Source organism: Oryx dammah, unplaced genomic scaffold (assembly GCF_014754425.2).
Source record: "Oryx dammah isolate SB20612 unplaced genomic scaffold, SCBI_Odam_1.1 HiC_scaffold_1, whole genome shotgun sequence".
In the NCBI taxonomy this organism is placed as follows: Eukaryota; Metazoa; Chordata; class Mammalia; order Artiodactyla; family Bovidae; genus Oryx; species Oryx dammah.
The window spans coordinates 41,358,356-41,377,497 of record NW_024070185.1 but is presented as its reverse complement, the minus strand read 5'-3'; the positions used below and the strand labels follow the sequence as shown (position 1 = coordinate 41,377,497).

The window sequence follows — 19,142 nt, the reverse complement described above, 5'->3', positions numbered from 1 at the left end:
CAGAGACCCTGAACATGGATCTTCCCCATTCCGGGAAGGTTCTTGGCCTGTCTGGAATAGGGCCCTGCAGGGCAACCTAATTCTAAAACTTGATGGGGAAGACTTACCTTTTTGACCTCCACCACCTTGGCTTGACACTACCATGCTTCCTATATATTCACACAAAAAAAGATTACATTTTGGGTTGAAATCATACTTTCTAAAACAGAAAGTCATGACAAAATCGATATTTGAAGACACCTAACTGACACATAAATGAAGTGATAAATATTCTTGTTGTGCTATGATATTAAACAGATTAAAAGGATTGTGCCCACGAACAACCAGAACGAGAGAGAAGGCGTACAGGTTGCCCATGCAAGGGTGAAGCGTAAGGGAGATCTGATATTGTCTGAGCTGCAGCTGATGTTTCAAAGACAAGCCAAGCAGTGAGTACTCTGACGGCTGCCCCACAGGTATCAATGCTGGCTGGCACGCTTCCACTCCAGTGACCCATCCCTGGGGTTTGCCTCCATTCCTGAAATGGCCCCCTTTTCACCCAGGCCCCACACTGTCTTCAAGGGCTGAATAAAACAAGGCTAGCCAGCATGGAGGAAGTCACTTAATAAGCACTTTCCTGTCCTGGGGACAGATGTGTTTGGATTTTAGTGAAGGAACTAAAATCCCAGCAGCTGAGCTGGAGGAGGCTGCTCCAGAAGCCTGGAGGGAGATGTAGGGGTCTTATGTTTTGTACCGTCTCTTGGCAACCCTCCTGACTGCTGCTGACCCGTGGCAGAGACCCAGCTCCTTTGCAACAGGCCTTGAAGTGATCACATTTCCATCTGTGTCCAGAAGAAAGAGTGTGGTAAAGTCACAGGGACTCACTCCTTGCTTGGGTCACAGAAACACTAGACACCAGCTGAGAATAAAACCCCACACAAAATAGAAATCCAGAGGCATTTTTCAGCAGCCATGGTAAATGAGGATTTTTTAAGAAACAAAGTAAGTGCAGATTTTTTTTTTTTTTAAAGAATGTCTGAAATCTAAAGTAAATGGCCTTTGATTTACAATGCCTGTGGATTTTTGGTGTTTTCAACAGGAATACTGAGTTTGGTTTTTTTTTTTTTTTTTTCCAATAATAAGCAGGAATATTGAGTTTGGGGTTTTAATTCCTTTAAGCATTTTCCTATAAAATGATTTCTTTAAAAAAGCATTTTCTAGAAAGTATTTCCACTTTCTCCCTTTTTTGCCCTCTAGGTTAGAGCTATGATAAAAAAGAAGGGAGAAGAACAAATATTTGTAATGTGCTCATTTTGTGTTGGCATGGGCTCAGAAGTTTTGCCTATATACCAAGTTCCTTCTCACAAATCCAAACCCAGACCTTTCTTTCCTCGTATGCACTGCCAGTAACAAAGAGATTACATTCCATTTATTCACGGAATTCATCTAGGACAACACCATCAGTTCAAACTGTGAGAGCGAATGTGCTTGTCTCTAAGTTATCAATTAAGATTCGTGCTGCAACTCATTTCTCTATTTTGCCAAGTATTTAAAAATCCTCATTATTCGCTGCTCCTCACCTTGCCCAGTGAAAGTTGGCAAGCACTGTTATCCTCACTTAATAACCCATGTTACCCAGGGAATAGCCTGGCTTAGAAGCTATGATACCCAAAGCTCCTGGATAAGTGCTCTGAGTCTCCTGTCTAGACTTGATGAATAATTCACGGGTCTAGTTGGTGGAAGTCCAGTCAGGAGTCTGGCAGAGTTGATTGCTTCAGAGCCGTGACATCCAGGACCCTACTCTTGCCTCATTTTCCTTCTCTCTCTCTGATGCTTCAGCTTAAGGGAAATCTCTTCTTTCCCTATTTTTTAAGAGTTAGGAAAGCACAAGATTCAGATCCCAGCCCTCTGCTTGGTTGTTCTCTTCACGCATTCAATCAAAAAAGGAATGAAAGTGGGTCATTTGCAGAGATGTAGATGAACCCAGAATCTCTCACATAGGGTGAGGGAAGTCAGAAAGAGAAAAACAAATATTGTATATTAATGCATACATGTGGAATCCAGAAAAATGGTACGGGTAAACCTATTTCCAGGGCAGGAAGAGAGACGCAGATGTGGAGAATGGAGATTTGGACAAAGGGTGGGGGGGAAGGGGAGGGAGGACGAAGTGGGAGATTAGGATTAATATATACACACTGCTGCTGCTGCTGCTGCTGCTTCTAAGTCGCCTCAGTCATGTCTGACTCTGTGCGACCCCACAGACGGCAGCCTACCAGGCTCCCCCATCTCTGGGATTCTCCAGGCAAGAACACTGGAGTGGGTAACATATACACACTACCATGTGCAAAATAGATAGCTAGTGGGAAGCTGCTGTATAGAACAGGGAGGTCAGCTTGTTGCTCCATGGTGACCTAGATGGATGGGATGGGGGTGGGAGGGAGATTCAAGAGGGAGGGGATATATCTATACATCATATAGCTGATTCTCCTCTCTGTACAGCATAAACTAACACAGCATGGCAAAGCAATTATACTCTTTATAAAAAAAATTTTTTTTTAATTGAAGTATTTGGACTTCTAGGACATGGGCATTTCAACTGCCTGTTGGCTTTCAGAAATATTTCTGACTCTTCCTCTATTCTGCTGTGTACTACAGGCTCCCTTGCCCTCTAGCTTCTGGTAGTTACTTATAGTTAATAATAGGTACGGTATAAAGTTGGAGAGAGAGAGGAAAAAAAAAAGGAAGATCAGATCTTTCTTTCTCTCTTTCTCACCCATCCTTTCTATCAGTTTCCAGATCCTGGATCCCACTGGTCCCCCCTCCAGGAACCCCTGTGTGGTTCTAGCTCCTGTCAGACAATGGGCTCCCGTCCTCCCCTGCCCCTCCAACCCTGGTGGAGATGGCAGCTTCCAGCTATTACTGACTTGCAGCTTCCTTTGTTTCTCCATTTCTTGCCAATTTTCCATTACCCTTTTAACCAATTATCTATATTAAATCCCATCTACGTGAAAGATGCAGAAGACTATTTTCCTGGCTCTATCCTGACAGACAACATTCTTAGTTACAAGCTATAGAAAGCAACCTTGACATGTTGGCAAGAAAGAGTTTTGCTATGAAAGATACTGGAGAGATCAAAGGATCTCTGGGAGGACTGGAGAGCCAGGCTCGGAAACTGCAAGGGAAGGAGCAATGCTTGCAAATCTTCAAGTGACATTGTGTGGGTATAGGCATGCTTGAGGTCTTGGGTCCTGCCATGTGCCACCACCAACACTGGATGTTGGAAGGTGCCATTTGAATTGTCTCTGCTCCCATCTCTCAACAGAATCAACTCTAGGCTCTTCCTACTTCTCTATGACATTTGCTTCCAATTTAGAGAGAGTAGAGATGGATACATCTGATGGCCAATGCCCAGGTCATATGCCCACTTGTGGCCACAAAAGTATCTGACATTTTCCATTCCTATCATGCGAGATGGGCTCTTTTTAGGCAGAATTCCCTAAATATGGGAGAAAGACTTGGCAGCCGGAGAGACCCTGAGGGAATGAGTGACAGTTGGTCAGTTGTGTCTGACTCTTTGCGACTCCATGGACTGTAGCCTGCCAGGTTCTTTCATCCATGGAATTCTCCAGGCAAGAACACTGGAGTGGGTAGCCACTCCCTTCTCCAGGGGATCTCCCCAACCCAGGGATCGAACACGGGTCTCCTGCATTGCAGACAGACTCTTTACCATCCGGGTCACCAGGGATGTTTACTATTAAGAGACATTCCTAAGTATAAAGACAGATCAACTTAAAAAGTATCCACAGACAGATGGTTTACTTAATCTTATAATCTATAGATAATACATTAGAATATATAATGAATCCATACACCTTTTCCAAAGGAATACCCAAGACAAAAGTAACAATGAAGTTATAAATGACAATCATCAATCAGATGAAATAATTTACATGAAGCTTATCTCTCTCCAAGAGATGCAGACTGGGCGGATTCAAATGTAAGTAGTTTCTTTGGGAGCTATGGAAATCCCTGAAATCACTGGTAAGGAAGTAGAAAAAGAAAGATAAGAAGTGAGTGAGTGACAGTTGCTCAGTCATGCCTGACTCTTTGCAACCCCATGTAGCCTGCCAGGCTCCTCTGTCCAAGGAATTCTCCAGGCAAGATTTCTGGAGTGGGTTGCCATTTCCGTCTCCAAAGATAAAGAAGGGAGTGTAAATTATCCATTGAGTTATTGCTCTGGGGTAACCAGATCTAAATCCTCTAGGGAGAACATGGAGCCAGTGTAGAAGACATGCCTCGGAGTCATCGCAGGCGCTGGGAGCTGAGGTTTTTTATACCAACTATATACCCCATGCCACTGAGAGTCGCTGCTGCTGCTGCTGCTAAGTCACTTCAGTTGTGTCCGACTCTGTGCAACCCCACAGACGGCAGCCCACCAGGCTCCCCCGTCCCTGGGATTCTCCAGGCGAGAACACTGGAGTGGGGTGCCATTTCCTTCTCCAATGCTTGAAAGTGAAAAGTGAAAGTGAAGTCGCTCAGTCGTGTCCGACTCTTAGTGACCCCATGGACTGCAGCCTTCCAGGCTCCTCCATCCATGGGATTTTCCAGGCAAGAGTACTGGAATATCCCATGGATGGAGGGTGGTGCTTAAATTTTCCTGTACTCATATGTGAACTGAGTGGATCTAATCAGACAGAGAAAAGCTTCAGGCAAATAAAAGCTTCCAGGGAGAGGAGTTCAAAGTTGGGCAGGTGTAAGCTGAAAAGGTAAGGGAGAAATGATGTAACAGGGAACCGACCCTATCTGCTCTGGGGGTAAGATGAATATAAAGGTCCACTAGGCACTGCTCAGCATTAAAGATACCACAGTATCTATGATGGAAGCATTCCTGACTTCGCAGTACTGGTGGTCTCAAGACATGGGAACAGGCAAGCACGATACAGTGGGGACGAGAGCAGTAATAGAGGCCGCCTACACAGCTAGAGGTGGACCTCAGGCCGCTGAGACCCTAGAGGACAAAGACAGTCTCCTACTCATTTCTGCATCTCCGTTGTCTGAGATGTTACCTAGTCTGTATATGCTTTCTGACTCAGTACTGACCTGTCAGATGCGCTCTTGGTGTGTTATACTCATTGTCTGTTTCACGCCATAACCGAACAACCTAGGAGTGTCAAGGTACTCATAATTATTCCTAACCATCTGACTACCACCAGTCATTCTTCATATATCAAAGTGAAAGTGAAGTTGCTCAGTCGCGTCCGACTCTTGGCGACCCCATGGACTGTAGCCTGCACCAGCCTCCTCCATCCATGGAATTTTCCAGGCAAGAGTACTGGAGTGGGTTGCCATTTCCTTCTTGATGTAATTTCTCCAAAAGTTTTGCCTACACAGTGTGCCTCATTTCCAAGCCTAGGCTATCCCTATTAGAGAACTTAACCTCTGGATGGTCACTGGCAACTCATTCTTATGTATCTTTAGAAACTAAGCTCTTGGAGAGCAGGAAACATATCAGTTGTGTTTCACAATGTACACTCCATGTCCAGGCTAGTGCTGGCACATTCTGTATGTACAAGCTTCATTTACACTAATGATTTCTTGGATGACTTGAATAAATGAATAAAGGTTATAGATGTTGAGTAATGACCAGCTGCACATCTAAGACATGGCAGAAGTGAGACTTGAACTGCAGTCTGTCTGACCCCCAAATATCTCCTATATTCTGCTGCACATTAAGCAACTTACCGGTCCATGGCAACTAGAAAATTTAACTTGGCTTAAAGGTTACCATTCTGAGGTCAAAAGCAATAGGATAGGAAGTATGTAAGAACTTACTATAAGCATCAGGCTGAGGGATTATCAAGCAAAATTCTGGACCCAAAGTTGGAAGAAGGTTCTTAGAGGATTTGACAGGACTGGAAAATCTTTAAAATTCCCAGAAATGAGAACACTCTTTAACACCATACATGAAAATAAAACAGATTAAAACCCTAAATGTAAGACCTGATACTATGAGACTCTTTGAGGAAAACATAGGCAGAACACTCTGACATAAGTTGCAGCAATATCCCTTTGGATCTATCTGTCTCCTAGAGTAATGGAATAAAACCAAAAATAAACAGGACCTAACTAAGCTTGTAAGATTTTGCACAGCAAAGGAAATAATAAGAAAAACAAGAAAATATACAGAATGGAGAAAATATTTGCAAATGATGTGACCAAGGGATTAATGTCCAAAATATACAAACAGCTTTTGCAGCTCAATATCAAAAAACCCAACCCCAAAATGAGCAGAAGACCTAAATAGACATTTCCCCAAAGATGCCATACAGCTTGCTAAGAGGCACTTGAAAAGATGCTCAACATCACAAATTAATTTAGAGAATGCAAATCAAAACTACAATGAGATATCACCTCACACTAATCAGAATGGCCATCATCAGACAAATTTTTTTCAAGTTAAAAAAAAAAAAAGTAGTAGAACTACCATACGACCCAACGATGCCATTCTGGGGCATATAGGTGAAGAAAACCATAATTTGAAAAGATACATGCCCCCAGTGTTCATTGCAGCACTATTTACAACAGCCAAGACATGGAAGCAGTCTAAATGCGCATCAACAGATGAATGGATAGAGAAGGTGTGGCACACATATACAACATACTATTACTTGGCCATAAAAAAATGAAGTAATACAATTTGCAGCAACGTGGATGGACCTACAGATTATCATACTAAGTGAAGGAAGAGACAAATATCGTATGATATTGCTTACACACAGAATCTAAATAAATGATACAAATGAATTTACTTATAGAACAGAAACAGACTCACAGATTTTGAAAACAAATTCTTGGTTAGCAAAAAGACAAGGTAGGGCAGAGGGATAAATTGGGAGTTTGGGATTAAAATATATAAACATTTATATGTAAAATAAACAAGCACAAAGTAGATAAACTGCATGGCACAGAGAACTATACTCAATATCTTGTAATAACCTATAATGGAAAAAATCTAAAAAAGAATATGTATACATATACATATATATAACTGAATCACTTTTCTGTATACCTGAAACAAACATTATAAATCAACAATATTGAAATAAAAATTTAAAAATTTTTAATATTATCCCTTTAAAAAAATAAAATTGGTGATCTTATTGGAAGGGAGAATATTGGAGGAAGGAGGGGCAGAACATTCTCTGCAGGATACTGAGATACTTGAAGGAGGCAGGAAGTCTGGATAGTGGCAGCAGATATGGAAGAAACAGTATTAGAGCATATACACATTGCTATATATAAAATAGAAATCCAACAAGGATCTACTCTACAGCACAGGGAACTCTGCTCAATAGTCTGTAAAATCCTAAGTGGGAAAAGAATTTGAAAACAAATATACACATGTATTGCTGACTGTACACCTGAAACTAAGGCATTGTTAACCAACTATAGCTCCAATATAAAATTTAAAAATTTTTAAAAGATTTTACCATTCCAAGGTTTTATACTTAATCTCTAGGTAAAAATGCCCCCACTAACATCAGTAACAATTGACATCGTTAGCTTACTACACTGATTTTAAAATATTGGAAATAAAGTGATTGTAAGGCACCCGATCCATCTTTTGTTGCTCCTTTAGGCACTGCAGAAAAAGTCATCACCAACTTCTGGGTGTCAGATGTACACAGAACCACGTTCAAATCAGAGGAAGAGGGAGGTATAGTTTTGAAATCTTCAGTCAGAGCAATTCTTCAGCCTTATTTATCATGTTCTCATTCTTTCCTTTTGTCAGAATCAAAGTCTTGCATCCTCCATGTAGGCACTTCCCACACTTTCTTGATTCTAAAATGGCCAAGCAGCAGTGTAAATTTAATAACAGCTTTTGGTTTGTGGGGGGTGGGAGGGAAAGTGCTCCATCAAATGTCCAGAGATTACAACGTACACAGGTCATTTTTAGAGTGCTAAAATGTGGCCCCAAGAAAGTCTTGGAAGTAACAGACAACACATGTAATTAAATATAAAATCTTCAAGTAGTATTAATGAGGAGCCTATATATTCTGTCCAAATGTGACTGCTAGATATAACTACAAAATAGTGGAAACAACAAAAAGAGTTTTCACAGTAATTACAGTTTTGAAGAAGTAAACATGCATTTAAAAATTTTCTTGAAGCATGTAAACTATTTGGATTTGTTTCTGAAAACTGATAAATTGAAAAATTAATAGACTAGTCAATATTTAAATGTATAATAAAACAGGTGCTTTGACCATCAGTGTAAACTTTCTTGGTAAAAACTGAACTAGATCTAATTTCTGTGTTAACTCTTTGACTTCTGGAGGAAAAAAATGTCTGTGCGCCATCACCTTTTAAATGGAAATCCATAAATGCAAAACATCAGATTAACTGTTCATTAGTCACCTTTTGACTTGATCGCTGATTCAGAAATTCAGAAGTGGAACACTGGGTTGTAGTCATCTAGTTCTCGCTGCTTCATTATAACGGTCCAGCCAAGCCCACCCACAAAGCCCACCAACAGAGCTAGACAGGCAGTCAAAGGAAAACACCTTTCTCAAAGGATCAGCACCTCATGAACCCCTCAAGGATTTCACTCCATAGTATGAGATACCACAGGGAGAATTAAAACCAGGACAAAGACATTGAATGTATATGCCAAATTAAGAGAAGGTGTGGAAGAAAAATAAATACTTCTGCTTTATTGACTATGCCTAAGCCTTTGACTGTGTGGATCACCACAAACTCTGGAAAACTGTTAAAGAGATGGGAATATCGGACCACCTGACCTGCCTCTTGAGAAATCTGTATGCAGGTCAGGAAGAAACAGTTAGAACTGGACTTGGAACAATAGACTGGTTCCAAATAGGAAAAGGAGTACGTCAAGGCTGTATATTGTCACCCTGCTTATTTCACTTATATGGAGAGTACATCGTGAGAAATGCTGGGCTGGATGAAGCACAAGCTGGAATCAAGGTTGTCAGGAGAAATATCAATAACCTCAGATATGCAGATGACACCACCCTTATGGCAGAAAGCAAAGAACTAAAGAGCCTCTTGATGAAAGTGACAGAGGGGAGTGGGAAAATTTGGCTTAAAGCTCAACATTCAGAAAACTAAGGTCATGGCATATGGCTGCCATCACTTCATGGCATGTAGATGGGGAAACAGTGGAAACAGTGACAGACTTTATTTCTGGGGGCTCCAAAATCACTACAGATGGTGACTGCAGCCATGAAATTAAAAGATGCTTACTCCTTGGAAGGAAAGCTCTGACCAACCTAGACAGTATATTAAAAAGCAGAGACATTACTTTGCCAACAAAGATCTGTCTAGTCAAGGCTATGGTTTTTCCAGTAATCATGTATGGATGTGAGAGTTAAAAAATAAAGCAAGCTGAGTGCCACAGAATGGATGCTTTTGAACTGTGATGTTGGCGAAGAGTCTTGAGAGTCCCTTGGACTGCAAGGAGAACCAACCAGTCAATCCTAAAGGAAATTAGTCCTGAATATTCATTGGAAGGACTGATGTTGCAGCTTAAACTCCAATACTTTGGCCACCTGATGCAAAAAACTGACTCATTTGAAAAGACCCTGATGTTGGGAAAGACTGAAGGCAGAGGAGAAGGGGACAACAGAGGATGAGATAGTTGGATGGCATCACCGACTCAATGGACATGAGTTTACTAACTCTGGGAGCTAGTGATGGACAGGGAGGACTGATGTGCTGCAGCCCATGGGGTCACAAAGTCGGACACAACTAAGCAACTGAACTGAACTGAACTGTGGAAGAAAAACACTAAGATCAAGAATACAGCGGGGGTCGGGGGCTAGCAGAGATATATGGCAGAAACTAACACAAAATTCACTGCAGACGGTGACTGCAGCCATGAAATTAAAAGATGCTTACTCCTTGGAAGAAAAGTTATGACCAACCTAGATAGCATATTCAAAAGCAGAGATATTACTTTGCCGACAAAGGTCCGTCTAGTCAAGGCTATGGTTTTTCCAGTAGTCATGTATGGATGTGAGAGTTGGACTGTGAAGAAGGCTGAACACCGAAGAATTGATGCTTTTGAACTGTGGTGTTGGAGAAGACTCTTGAGAGTCCCTTGGACTGCAAGGAGATCCAACCAGTCCATTCTGAAGGAGATCAACCCTGGAATTTCTTTGGAGGGAATGATGCTAAAGCTGAAACCCCAGTACTTTGGCCACCTCATGCGAAGAGTTGACTCATTGGAAAGACTCTGATGCTGAGAGGGATTGGGGGCAGGAGGAGAAGGGGACGACAGGGGATGAGATGGTTGGATGGCATCACTGACTTGATGGACGTGAGTTTGAGTGATCTCCGGGAGTTGGTGATGGACAGGGAGGCCTGGCGTGCTGCAATTCATGGGGTCACAAAGAGTGGGACACGACTGAGCGACTGAACTGAACTGAACACAAAACTGGAAAGGAATTATCCTCCAATTAAAAATATTTTATAAAAGGATAAACAGGCAAAAAGGAACACACACCCAAACTTTACATCATGGAGACTAAGACTAGAAAATACCCTGATATTCTGCAGCCTTGTCTAACTCAATGAAACTAAGCCATGCCTGTGGGGCAACCCAAGACGTGTGGGTCATGGTGGAGAGGTCTGACAGAATGTGGTCCACTGGAGAAGGGAATGGCAAACTACTTCAGTATTCTTGCCTTGGAACCCCATGAACAGTATGAAAAGGCAAAATGATAGGATACTGAAAGAGGAACTCCCCAGGTTAGTAGGTGCCCAATAAGTTACTGAAGATCAGTGGAGAAATAACTCCAGAAAGAATGAAGGGATGGAGCCAAAGCAAAAACAATACCCAGCTGTGGATGTGACTGGTGATAGAAGCAAGGTCCGATGCTGTAAAGAGCAATATTGCATAGGAACCTGGAATATCAGGTCCATGAATCAAGGCAAATTGGAAGTGGTCAAACGAGATGGCAAGGGTGAACGTCGGCATTCTAGGAATCAGCAAACTAAAATGGACTAGAATGGGTGAATTTAACTCAGATGACCATTATATCTACCACTGTGGGGAGGAATCCCTTAGAAGAAATAGAGAAGCCATCATGGTCAACAAGAGAGTCCAAAATGCAGTACTTGGATGCAATCTCAAAAACGATAGAATGATCTTTGTTCGTTTCCAAGGCAAACCATTCATATCACAGTAATCCAAGCCTATGCCCCAACCAGTAATGCTGAAGAAGCTGAATTTGAACGGTTCTATGAAGACCTACAATACCTTTTAGAACTAACACCCCCAAAAGATGTCCTTTTCATTATAGGGGACTGGAATGCAAAAGTAGGAAGTCAAGAAACACCTGGAGTAACAGGCAAATTTGGCCTTGGAATACGGAATGAAGCAGGGCAAAGACTAATAGAGTTTTGCCAAGAAAATGCACTGGTCATAGCAAACACCCTCTTCCAACAACACAAGAGAAGACTCTACACATGGACATCACCAGATGGTCAACATCGAAATCAGATTGATTATATTCTTTGCAGCCAAAGATGGAGAAGCTCTATACAGTCAACAAAAACAAGACCAGGAGCTGACTGTGGCTCAGATCATCAACTCCTTATTACCAAATTCAGACTTAAATTGAAGAAAGTAGGGAAAACCGCTAGACCATTCAGGTATGACCTAAATCAAATCCCTTATGATTATACAGTGGAAGTGAGAAATAGATTTAAGGTACTAGATCTGATAGAGTGCCTGATGAACTATGGAAGGAAGTTCATGACATTGTACAGGAGACAGGGATCAAGACCATCCCCATGGAAAAGAAATGCAAAAATGCAAAATGGCTGTCTGGGGAGGCCTTACAAAATAGCTGTGAAAAGAAGAGAAGCAAAAAGCAAAGGAGAAAAGGACAGATATAAGCATCTGAATGCAGAGTTCCAGAGAATAGCAAGAAGAGATAAGAAAGCCTTCTTCAGCGATCAATGCAAAAAAAAAACAGAAGAAAACAACAGAATGGGAAAGACCAGAGATCTCTTCAAGAAAATTAGAGATACCAAGGGAATATTTCATGCAAAGATGGGCTCAATAAATGACAGAAATGGTATGGACCTAACAGAAGCAAAAGTTATTAAGAAGAGGTGGCAAGAATACACAGAAGAACTGTACAAAAAACATCTTTAAGACCAAGATAATCACGATGGTGTGATCACTCATCTAGAGCCAGACATCCTGGAATGTGAAGTCAAGTGGGCCTTAGAAAGAATCACTATGAACAAAGCTAGTGGAGGTGATGGAATTCCAGTTGAGCTATTTCAAATCCTGAAAGATGATGCTGTTAAAGTGCTGCACTCAATATGCCAACAAATTTGGAAAACTCAGCAGTGACCACGGGACTGGAAAAGGTCAGTTTTCATTCCAGTCCCAAAGAACGGCAATGCCAAAGAATGCTCAAACTACTGCACAATTGCACTCATCTCACACGCTAGTAAAGTAATGCTCAAAATTCTCCAAGCCAGGCTTTAGCAATACGTGAACCGTGAACTTCCTGATGTTCAAACTGGTTTTAGAAAAGGCAGAGGAACCAGAGATCAAATTGCCAACATCTGCTGGATCATGGAAAAAGCAAGACAGTTCCAGAAAAACATCTATTTCTGCTTTATTGACTATGCCAAAGCCTTTGACTGTGTGGATCACAATAAACTGTGGAAAATTCTGAGAGAGATGGGAATACCAGACCACCTGACCTGCCTCTTGAGAAATCTGTATGCAGGTCAGGAAGCAACAGTTAGAACTGGACTTGGAACAACAGACTGGTTCCAAATAGGAAAAGGAGTATGTCAAGGCTGTATATTGTCACCCTGCTTATTTAACTTCTATGCAGAGTACATCATGAGAAACACTGGGCTGGAAGAAACACAAGCTGGAATCAAGATTGCTGGGAGAAATATCAATAACCTCAGATATGCAGATGACACCACCCTTATGGCAGAAAGTGAAGAGGAGCTAAAAAGCCTCTTGATGAAAATGAAAGAGGAGAGTGAAAAAGTTGGCTTAAAGCTCAACATTCAGAAAACGAAGATCATGGCATCTGGTCCCATCACTTCATGGGAAATAGATGGGGAAACAGTGGAAACAGTGTCAGACTTTATTTTTCTGGGCTCCAAAATCACTGCAGATGGTGACTGCAGCCATGAAATTAAAAGATGCTTACTCCTTGGAAGAAAAGTTATGACCAACCTAGATAGCATATTCAAAAGCAGAGACGTTACTTTGCCAACAAAGGTCCGTCTAGTCAAGGCTATGGTTTTTCCAGTGGTCATGTATGGATGTGAGAGTTGGACTGTGAAGAAGGCTGAGCACCAAAGATTTGATGCTTTTGAACTGGTGTTGGAGAAGACTCTTGAGAGTCCCTTGGACTGCAAGGAGATCCAACCAGTCCATTCTGAAGGAGACCAGACCTGGGATTTCTTTGGAAGGAATCATGCTGAAGCTGAAACTCCAGTACTTTGGCCACCTCATGCAAAGAGTTGACTCATTGGAAAAGACTCTGATGCTGGGAGGGATTGGGGGCAGGAGGAGAAGGGGACGACAGAGGATGAGATGGCTGGATGGCATCACGGGCTTGATGGACGTGAGTCTGATTGACCTCCAGGAGTTGGTGATGGACAGGGAGGCCTGGCGTGCTGTGATTCATGGGGTTGCAAAGAATCGGACATGACTGAGTGACTGAAGTCAATTAAATCAACCTCAGGGCCAGAAGCACGCTCAGAACCCATCTTAACGTATTTCCTCAAAAAACCACTCCAGACAATGGGAAATAGAACCAAGATAGAATTCTTTGCCCCCACCCCTGCTGCTGATATCTCCATTTATCTTGTATCCGGGCTACACTGAGCTACTCACCATTCTGAAGTGTGCCAGGCAGCTTCAAGCATCTGTGCCTGTTTCTTCTGTTTCCTCTATCTGTGGATATTTTTGTATCCTATGTGGCTCTACACTCCAAAAAATTCCACTTTTATGAGGCAACCCCATTCATATCCTCTAACCATAATTAACTGTTAATAGGTGTTCCTTTGTTTCAAGAGTTCCAACTAGAGGGGCCTGAAGGATCTAGAAGAAAAAGTTTACCAAATAATGAAAGTAATCATTATATATAACATTTATATATATAATACATTTCAGCTCAAACACAAAGCTGAAGAGGAAAATAATGATGAGATTTATGAACCAGAATTTCTTTCCCCATTTTGCTTAAAAGCTGTAGCTTCTACTATAAATATATAAAAGTTTAGGGTAAGCCTGGATTCCTATTGTAAAATGTAATAAGGATAGAAATTCAAGCATAATATCACTTTGAGCTATATAAAGTCTATCAAGGCAGAACATCTTACCTTACAAAAGTTACTTCAAAAGTTAGCAAATATTCCCATTCAGTCAATCCCACCCTGGGCCAACACCCAGAAGTATAAGAGGAACTTTTGAAGAGTATGGATTTCTTGGCTTCATTCATGGCCTGTGAGCCAGCATTTTGGGAGAGTGGGTCCAAGAATCAGTATTTTACAAAGGCTCCCCTAGGTGAACTGAAGACAATCAGGTTTACTGACTTAACTGATGGTTTTAATAATTGTCTGTGCTGGGCATATCAGTTCATTACAAGGACACATCAACAGACATCAGTATTTGGGGGTCACAATATCTGAATTCCATTTATGATGTCAGTTTCAGGGAAGGCACAGGCACCAAGTTCACTTTCTTTGCTACTTTGGCATTGTGATGGGAGAAAAACGACTGGAAAGAGGTTTAAGTCTCTAGCAAATTCCTAAAGAATGAAATGTTGACTGAGCTTAACAGAAATGTTTCATGGCTGTCTTCAGTCTAAACAAGAAAATATTTGGGGGCAAAACTTTGTTAAAATTCACTTTGACTAATTTATCCAACCGTGAATAAAGACTGTTTTTTCACACTTTAAAAGGCAGTGTGAAAGTCTGTTTTTCTTTTATTTTTCACATGTCAATCACCAAAAGAGCTTAGTTTAAAAGACTTTGGTTACATGATGACTACATCTTCTTAAATGAGAGAAGAACGTCGTTATGTTCAAAGAAATAAAAATTAATAGTAATAGAGTTCCTAAAAATTAAAATCCCTGAAGATCTAATTTACTGCTGATTTGGGGCTAATAATTCATATCGTAAAATAAAGGGAAATGTGAACCTAGTAGGCTCCATTAATTGGTTGTTTTCTGACAATTCTCTAAGTGTTACTCTATGGGTAATCTATACATACCTGGTGATTAGTCCACTGTTAATATGTTTTCTTGCATGCATGCCACAATGGGAAGCAAGGACACTACGGATACAAGTGAATCCTTAATGAACTGTAATAAAAAATGATAAATGCATCTGACTTTTCACATATTAAACTTAACATAGCCTTGAATAAAGTGTGGCTGGTAGGTTATAAGAACACCGATGTGCATTTAAGGAGAATATCTGAAATTGTGTTGCAAACCATACATTTTCATGAATCTCTTTTCTGTGCTCTTTTGTTGTATTTGAGAAGTAAGCTCAGAGGCAAAAATAATACACCAGTTTCCTGAGTCCAATCAATAAAAACAGACTTTAACTGTCCCTATAATGGGTCAATCTGCCTTTTAGGCTATGATAAATTTGACAGTACTCAGGAAAGCTGATTTAAAAACCATGGATGTGCTAAGCATGAATAATACTGCTACTGCTGCTAAGTCGCTTCAGTTGTGTCCGACTCTGTGTGAGCCCATAGACGGCCTCCCACCAGGCTCCCCTGTCCCTGGGATTCTCCAGGCAAGAATACTGGAGTGGGTTGCCATTTCCTTCTCCAATGCATGAAAGTGTAAGTGAAGTCGCTCAGTCGTGTCCGACTCCTAGTGACTCCATGGACTGCAGCCTACTGGGCTCCTCCATCCATGGGATTTTCCAGGCAAGAGTACTGGAGTGGGTTGCCATTGCCTTCTACAATACTGAAATTCTTTTGGTTCCTTACATAAGAATTCACAGCTCTCACAATGCATGAATATGGTTTTCAGAGTAAAGGTAAAGTTGTGATACTCACATTCAGCTGGGCAGCCAAGCAGCTCTGGGCTGTTTTCCATCTTTGCTCTGCAGCTGTGTAGTACAGATCACATCAGTGAAGAGACGACTTACTGGGCCAGGCTGTATCTTCCAAAAATGGCTACGTTAGTATTTTCAGTCCCATGTGCTCTTGTAGAACTTGCTACTTGCCCATGAAGAGATAGAGTTCATTTTTCCTTTTTTCCCTTGATGAACAGAATGTGGAGAAAGTGATCTCTGTGACTTTGGAGGTTAAGTTAAAAAAATTGGCACAGCTTCCACCCAACTCTCTCTTGGGACACTCACCTTTGGAACCTGGCCACCATATTGAGGCAAAGATGAGCAGCCGTAGGAAGGGCCACATGGAGGTTTCCCAGCCACATCCCAGACAACAGCATCAGCTACCAGACACCTGAGTGCCCTTCAGATGATTCTGCCTTCCGCCTTCCAGTCACCCCACCTAATGTCCAGTAGAAAAGAGACAAAATGTCCCTATCACACCCTGACTCCACCCCACCCAAACTGCAAATCTTTGAGCAAAATAAACACTATCATTAAGCCACAGGAGTGGTTTGTTTTGCAGTAACTGGAATACTTATCAAGTATCTTGATTCTATTTCATCTTCTATCAACAGCTGAAGTCACTTTCATCGGGAAAACAATAACTATTTAACAGTGATTCTGTCTACAATGAGTCATATATTCTGGTAGCTGCTATTTGTCTATCTACTATGTATTTGGTCACTGTTGGACTGACATCATATGAGACAGCCCTGCATGTGCAACTTGGACAGTGCAAATTTATTTAAAAATTATAACATTAATTCATACTCATGATTCAAAATTCCAACTGTACAGATTTTTAGTAAAGAAAAAGTCCCATTTTGTTAACTTCTTCTCAATCACATCTTTTTGAGGTAACCATACCAAATCCAGTGTGTATCCCTGCAGACCCTTCTCTGCTTTTCTTTACCTTTACACATACACACTCACTCACTCATAAATATGTATCTTGGACATCCTCCGGTGCCACCCAGAGATGATGGTTTCTTTTTAGTATGTTGTTAAAGCACTATCATACATAATACTGATGATAATTATGATCAGGACATAAAGATAAGAATAATAATTGCCACACTTGAGTTCTTATGTGCCAGGTAATATAGAACATGGAGAGATTGAAATTGGCAAATATTAAAAAGCAGGGCTTTTGTTTCTAGAAAACTAAATCTTGTTCTTAAACCAGCAAAAACCATGTTTGTCTTTTCAATTGATTCTCCTCCAGCACTTAGGAAAGTGTCTAGCACATGGAAGACTCTCTATGAATATTTGTTGTATGACCAAATTAATTAATGTTTTCACCACAAGCTCCTGGCAACCTTGATTCCAGCTTGTGCTTCAACCAGCCCAGCTTTTCTCATAATGTACTCTGCATATAAGTTAAATAAGCAGGGTAACAATATACAGCCTTGACGTACTCCTTTCCCTATTTGGAACCAGTCTGTTGTTCCATGTCCAGTTCTAACTGTTGCTTCCTGACCCGCGCCAGATTTCTCAAGAGGCAGGTCAAGTGGTCCGGTATTCCCATATCTTTAACAATTTTCCAGAGTTTGTGGTGATCCACACAGTCAAAGGCTTTGGCATCATCAATAAAGCAGAAATAGATGTTTTTGTGAAACTCTTGCTTTTTCGATAATCCAACAACTGTTGGCAATTTGATCTCTGGTTCATCTGCCTTTCTAAAACCAGCTTGAACATCTGGAAGTTCACGGTTCACATACTGTTGAAGCCTGGCTTGGGGGATTTTTGGCATTACTTTACTAGCGTGTGAGATGAGTGCAGTTGTGTGGTAGTTTGAGTATTCTTTGGCATTGCCTTTGGGATTAGAAATGAAAACTGACCTTTTCCAGTCCTGTGGCCACTGCTGAGTTTTCCAAATTTGCTGGCATATTGAGTGCAGCACTTTCACAGCATCATCTTTTAGGATTTGAAATGCTCAACTGGAATTTCATCACCTCCACTAGCTTTTTTTGTAGTGATGCTTCCTAAGGCCCACTTGACTTCGCATTCCAGGATGCCTGGTTCTAGGGGAGTGATCATACCATCATGATTATATGAGTTGTAAAGATCTTTTTTGTATAGTTCTTATGTGTATTCTTGCCATCTCTTCTTAATGTCTTCTGCTTCTGTTAGGTCCATACCATTTCTGTTCTTTATTGAGCCCATCTTTGCATGAAATGTTCCCTTAGTATCTCTAATTTTCTTGAAGAGATCTCTAGTCTTTCCCATTCCGTTGTTTTCCTGTATTTCTTTGCATTGATCACTGAGGAAGGCTTTCTTATGTCTCCTTGCTATTCTTTGGAACTCTGCGTTCAAATGGGTATATCTTTCCTTTTCTCACTTGCATTTAGCTTCTCTTCTTTTCTCAGCTATTTGTAAGGCCTCCTAGGACAGCCATTTTGTTTTTTTGCATTTTTCTTGGGGGTGGTCTTGATCCCTGTCTCCTGTACAATGTCACAAACCTCCATCCATAGTTTATCAGGCACTCTATCAGATCTAATGCCTTGAATCTATTGCTCACATCCACTGTATGATCATAAGGGATTTGATTTAGGTCATACCTGAATGGTCTAGTGGTTTTCTCCACTTTCTTCAATTTAAGTCTGAATTTTGCAAACAGGAGTTCATGATCTGAGCCACAGTCAGCTCCCAGTCTTGTTTTTGCTGGCTGTATAGAGCTTCTCTATCTTTGGTTGCAAAGAATATAATCAATCTGATTTCAGTATTGACCATCTGGTGATGTCCATGTATAGAGTCTTCTTTTGTGTTGTTGGAAGAGGGTGTTGATTTAACTTACATGCAAAGTACATCATGAGAAACACTGGGCTGGAGTAAGCACAAATTGGAATCAAGATTTCCAAGAGAAATGTCAATAACGTCAGATATGCAGATGACACCACCCTTATGGCAGAAAGTGAAGAACTAAAGGGCCTCTTAATGAAAGTGAAAGAGGAGAGTGAAAAAGTTGGCTTAAAGCTCAACATTCAGAAAACTAAGGTCATGGCATCTGG

The 19,142-nt window shown here is 41.1% G+C and overlaps 1 long non-coding RNA gene across 6 annotated transcripts in view; it reads right to left on the bottom strand.

Moving 5' to 3' along the window:
* Nucleotides 1–7,114: 7,114 nt before the first annotated feature.
* Nucleotides 7,115–19,142, bottom strand: part of LOC120867297 — a 157,423-nt gene continuing 145,395 nt past the window's right edge. For 3 of the 6 annotated variants that reach the window (XR_005721852.1, XR_005721869.1, XR_005721868.1), the window contains 5 exons: nucleotides 16,378–16,531; nucleotides 16,073–16,277; nucleotides 13,889–14,095; nucleotides 7,592–7,814; nucleotides 7,115–7,218 (listed from right to left, as the gene is read on the bottom strand). This is a non-coding gene — a long non-coding RNA (uncharacterized LOC120867297). The remainder of the gene's footprint in view (nucleotides 7,219–7,591; nucleotides 7,815–13,888; nucleotides 14,096–16,072; nucleotides 16,278–16,377; nucleotides 16,532–19,142) is intronic. The other 3 variants (XR_005721856.1, XR_005721863.1, XR_005721866.1) reach the window with 3 other exon arrangements.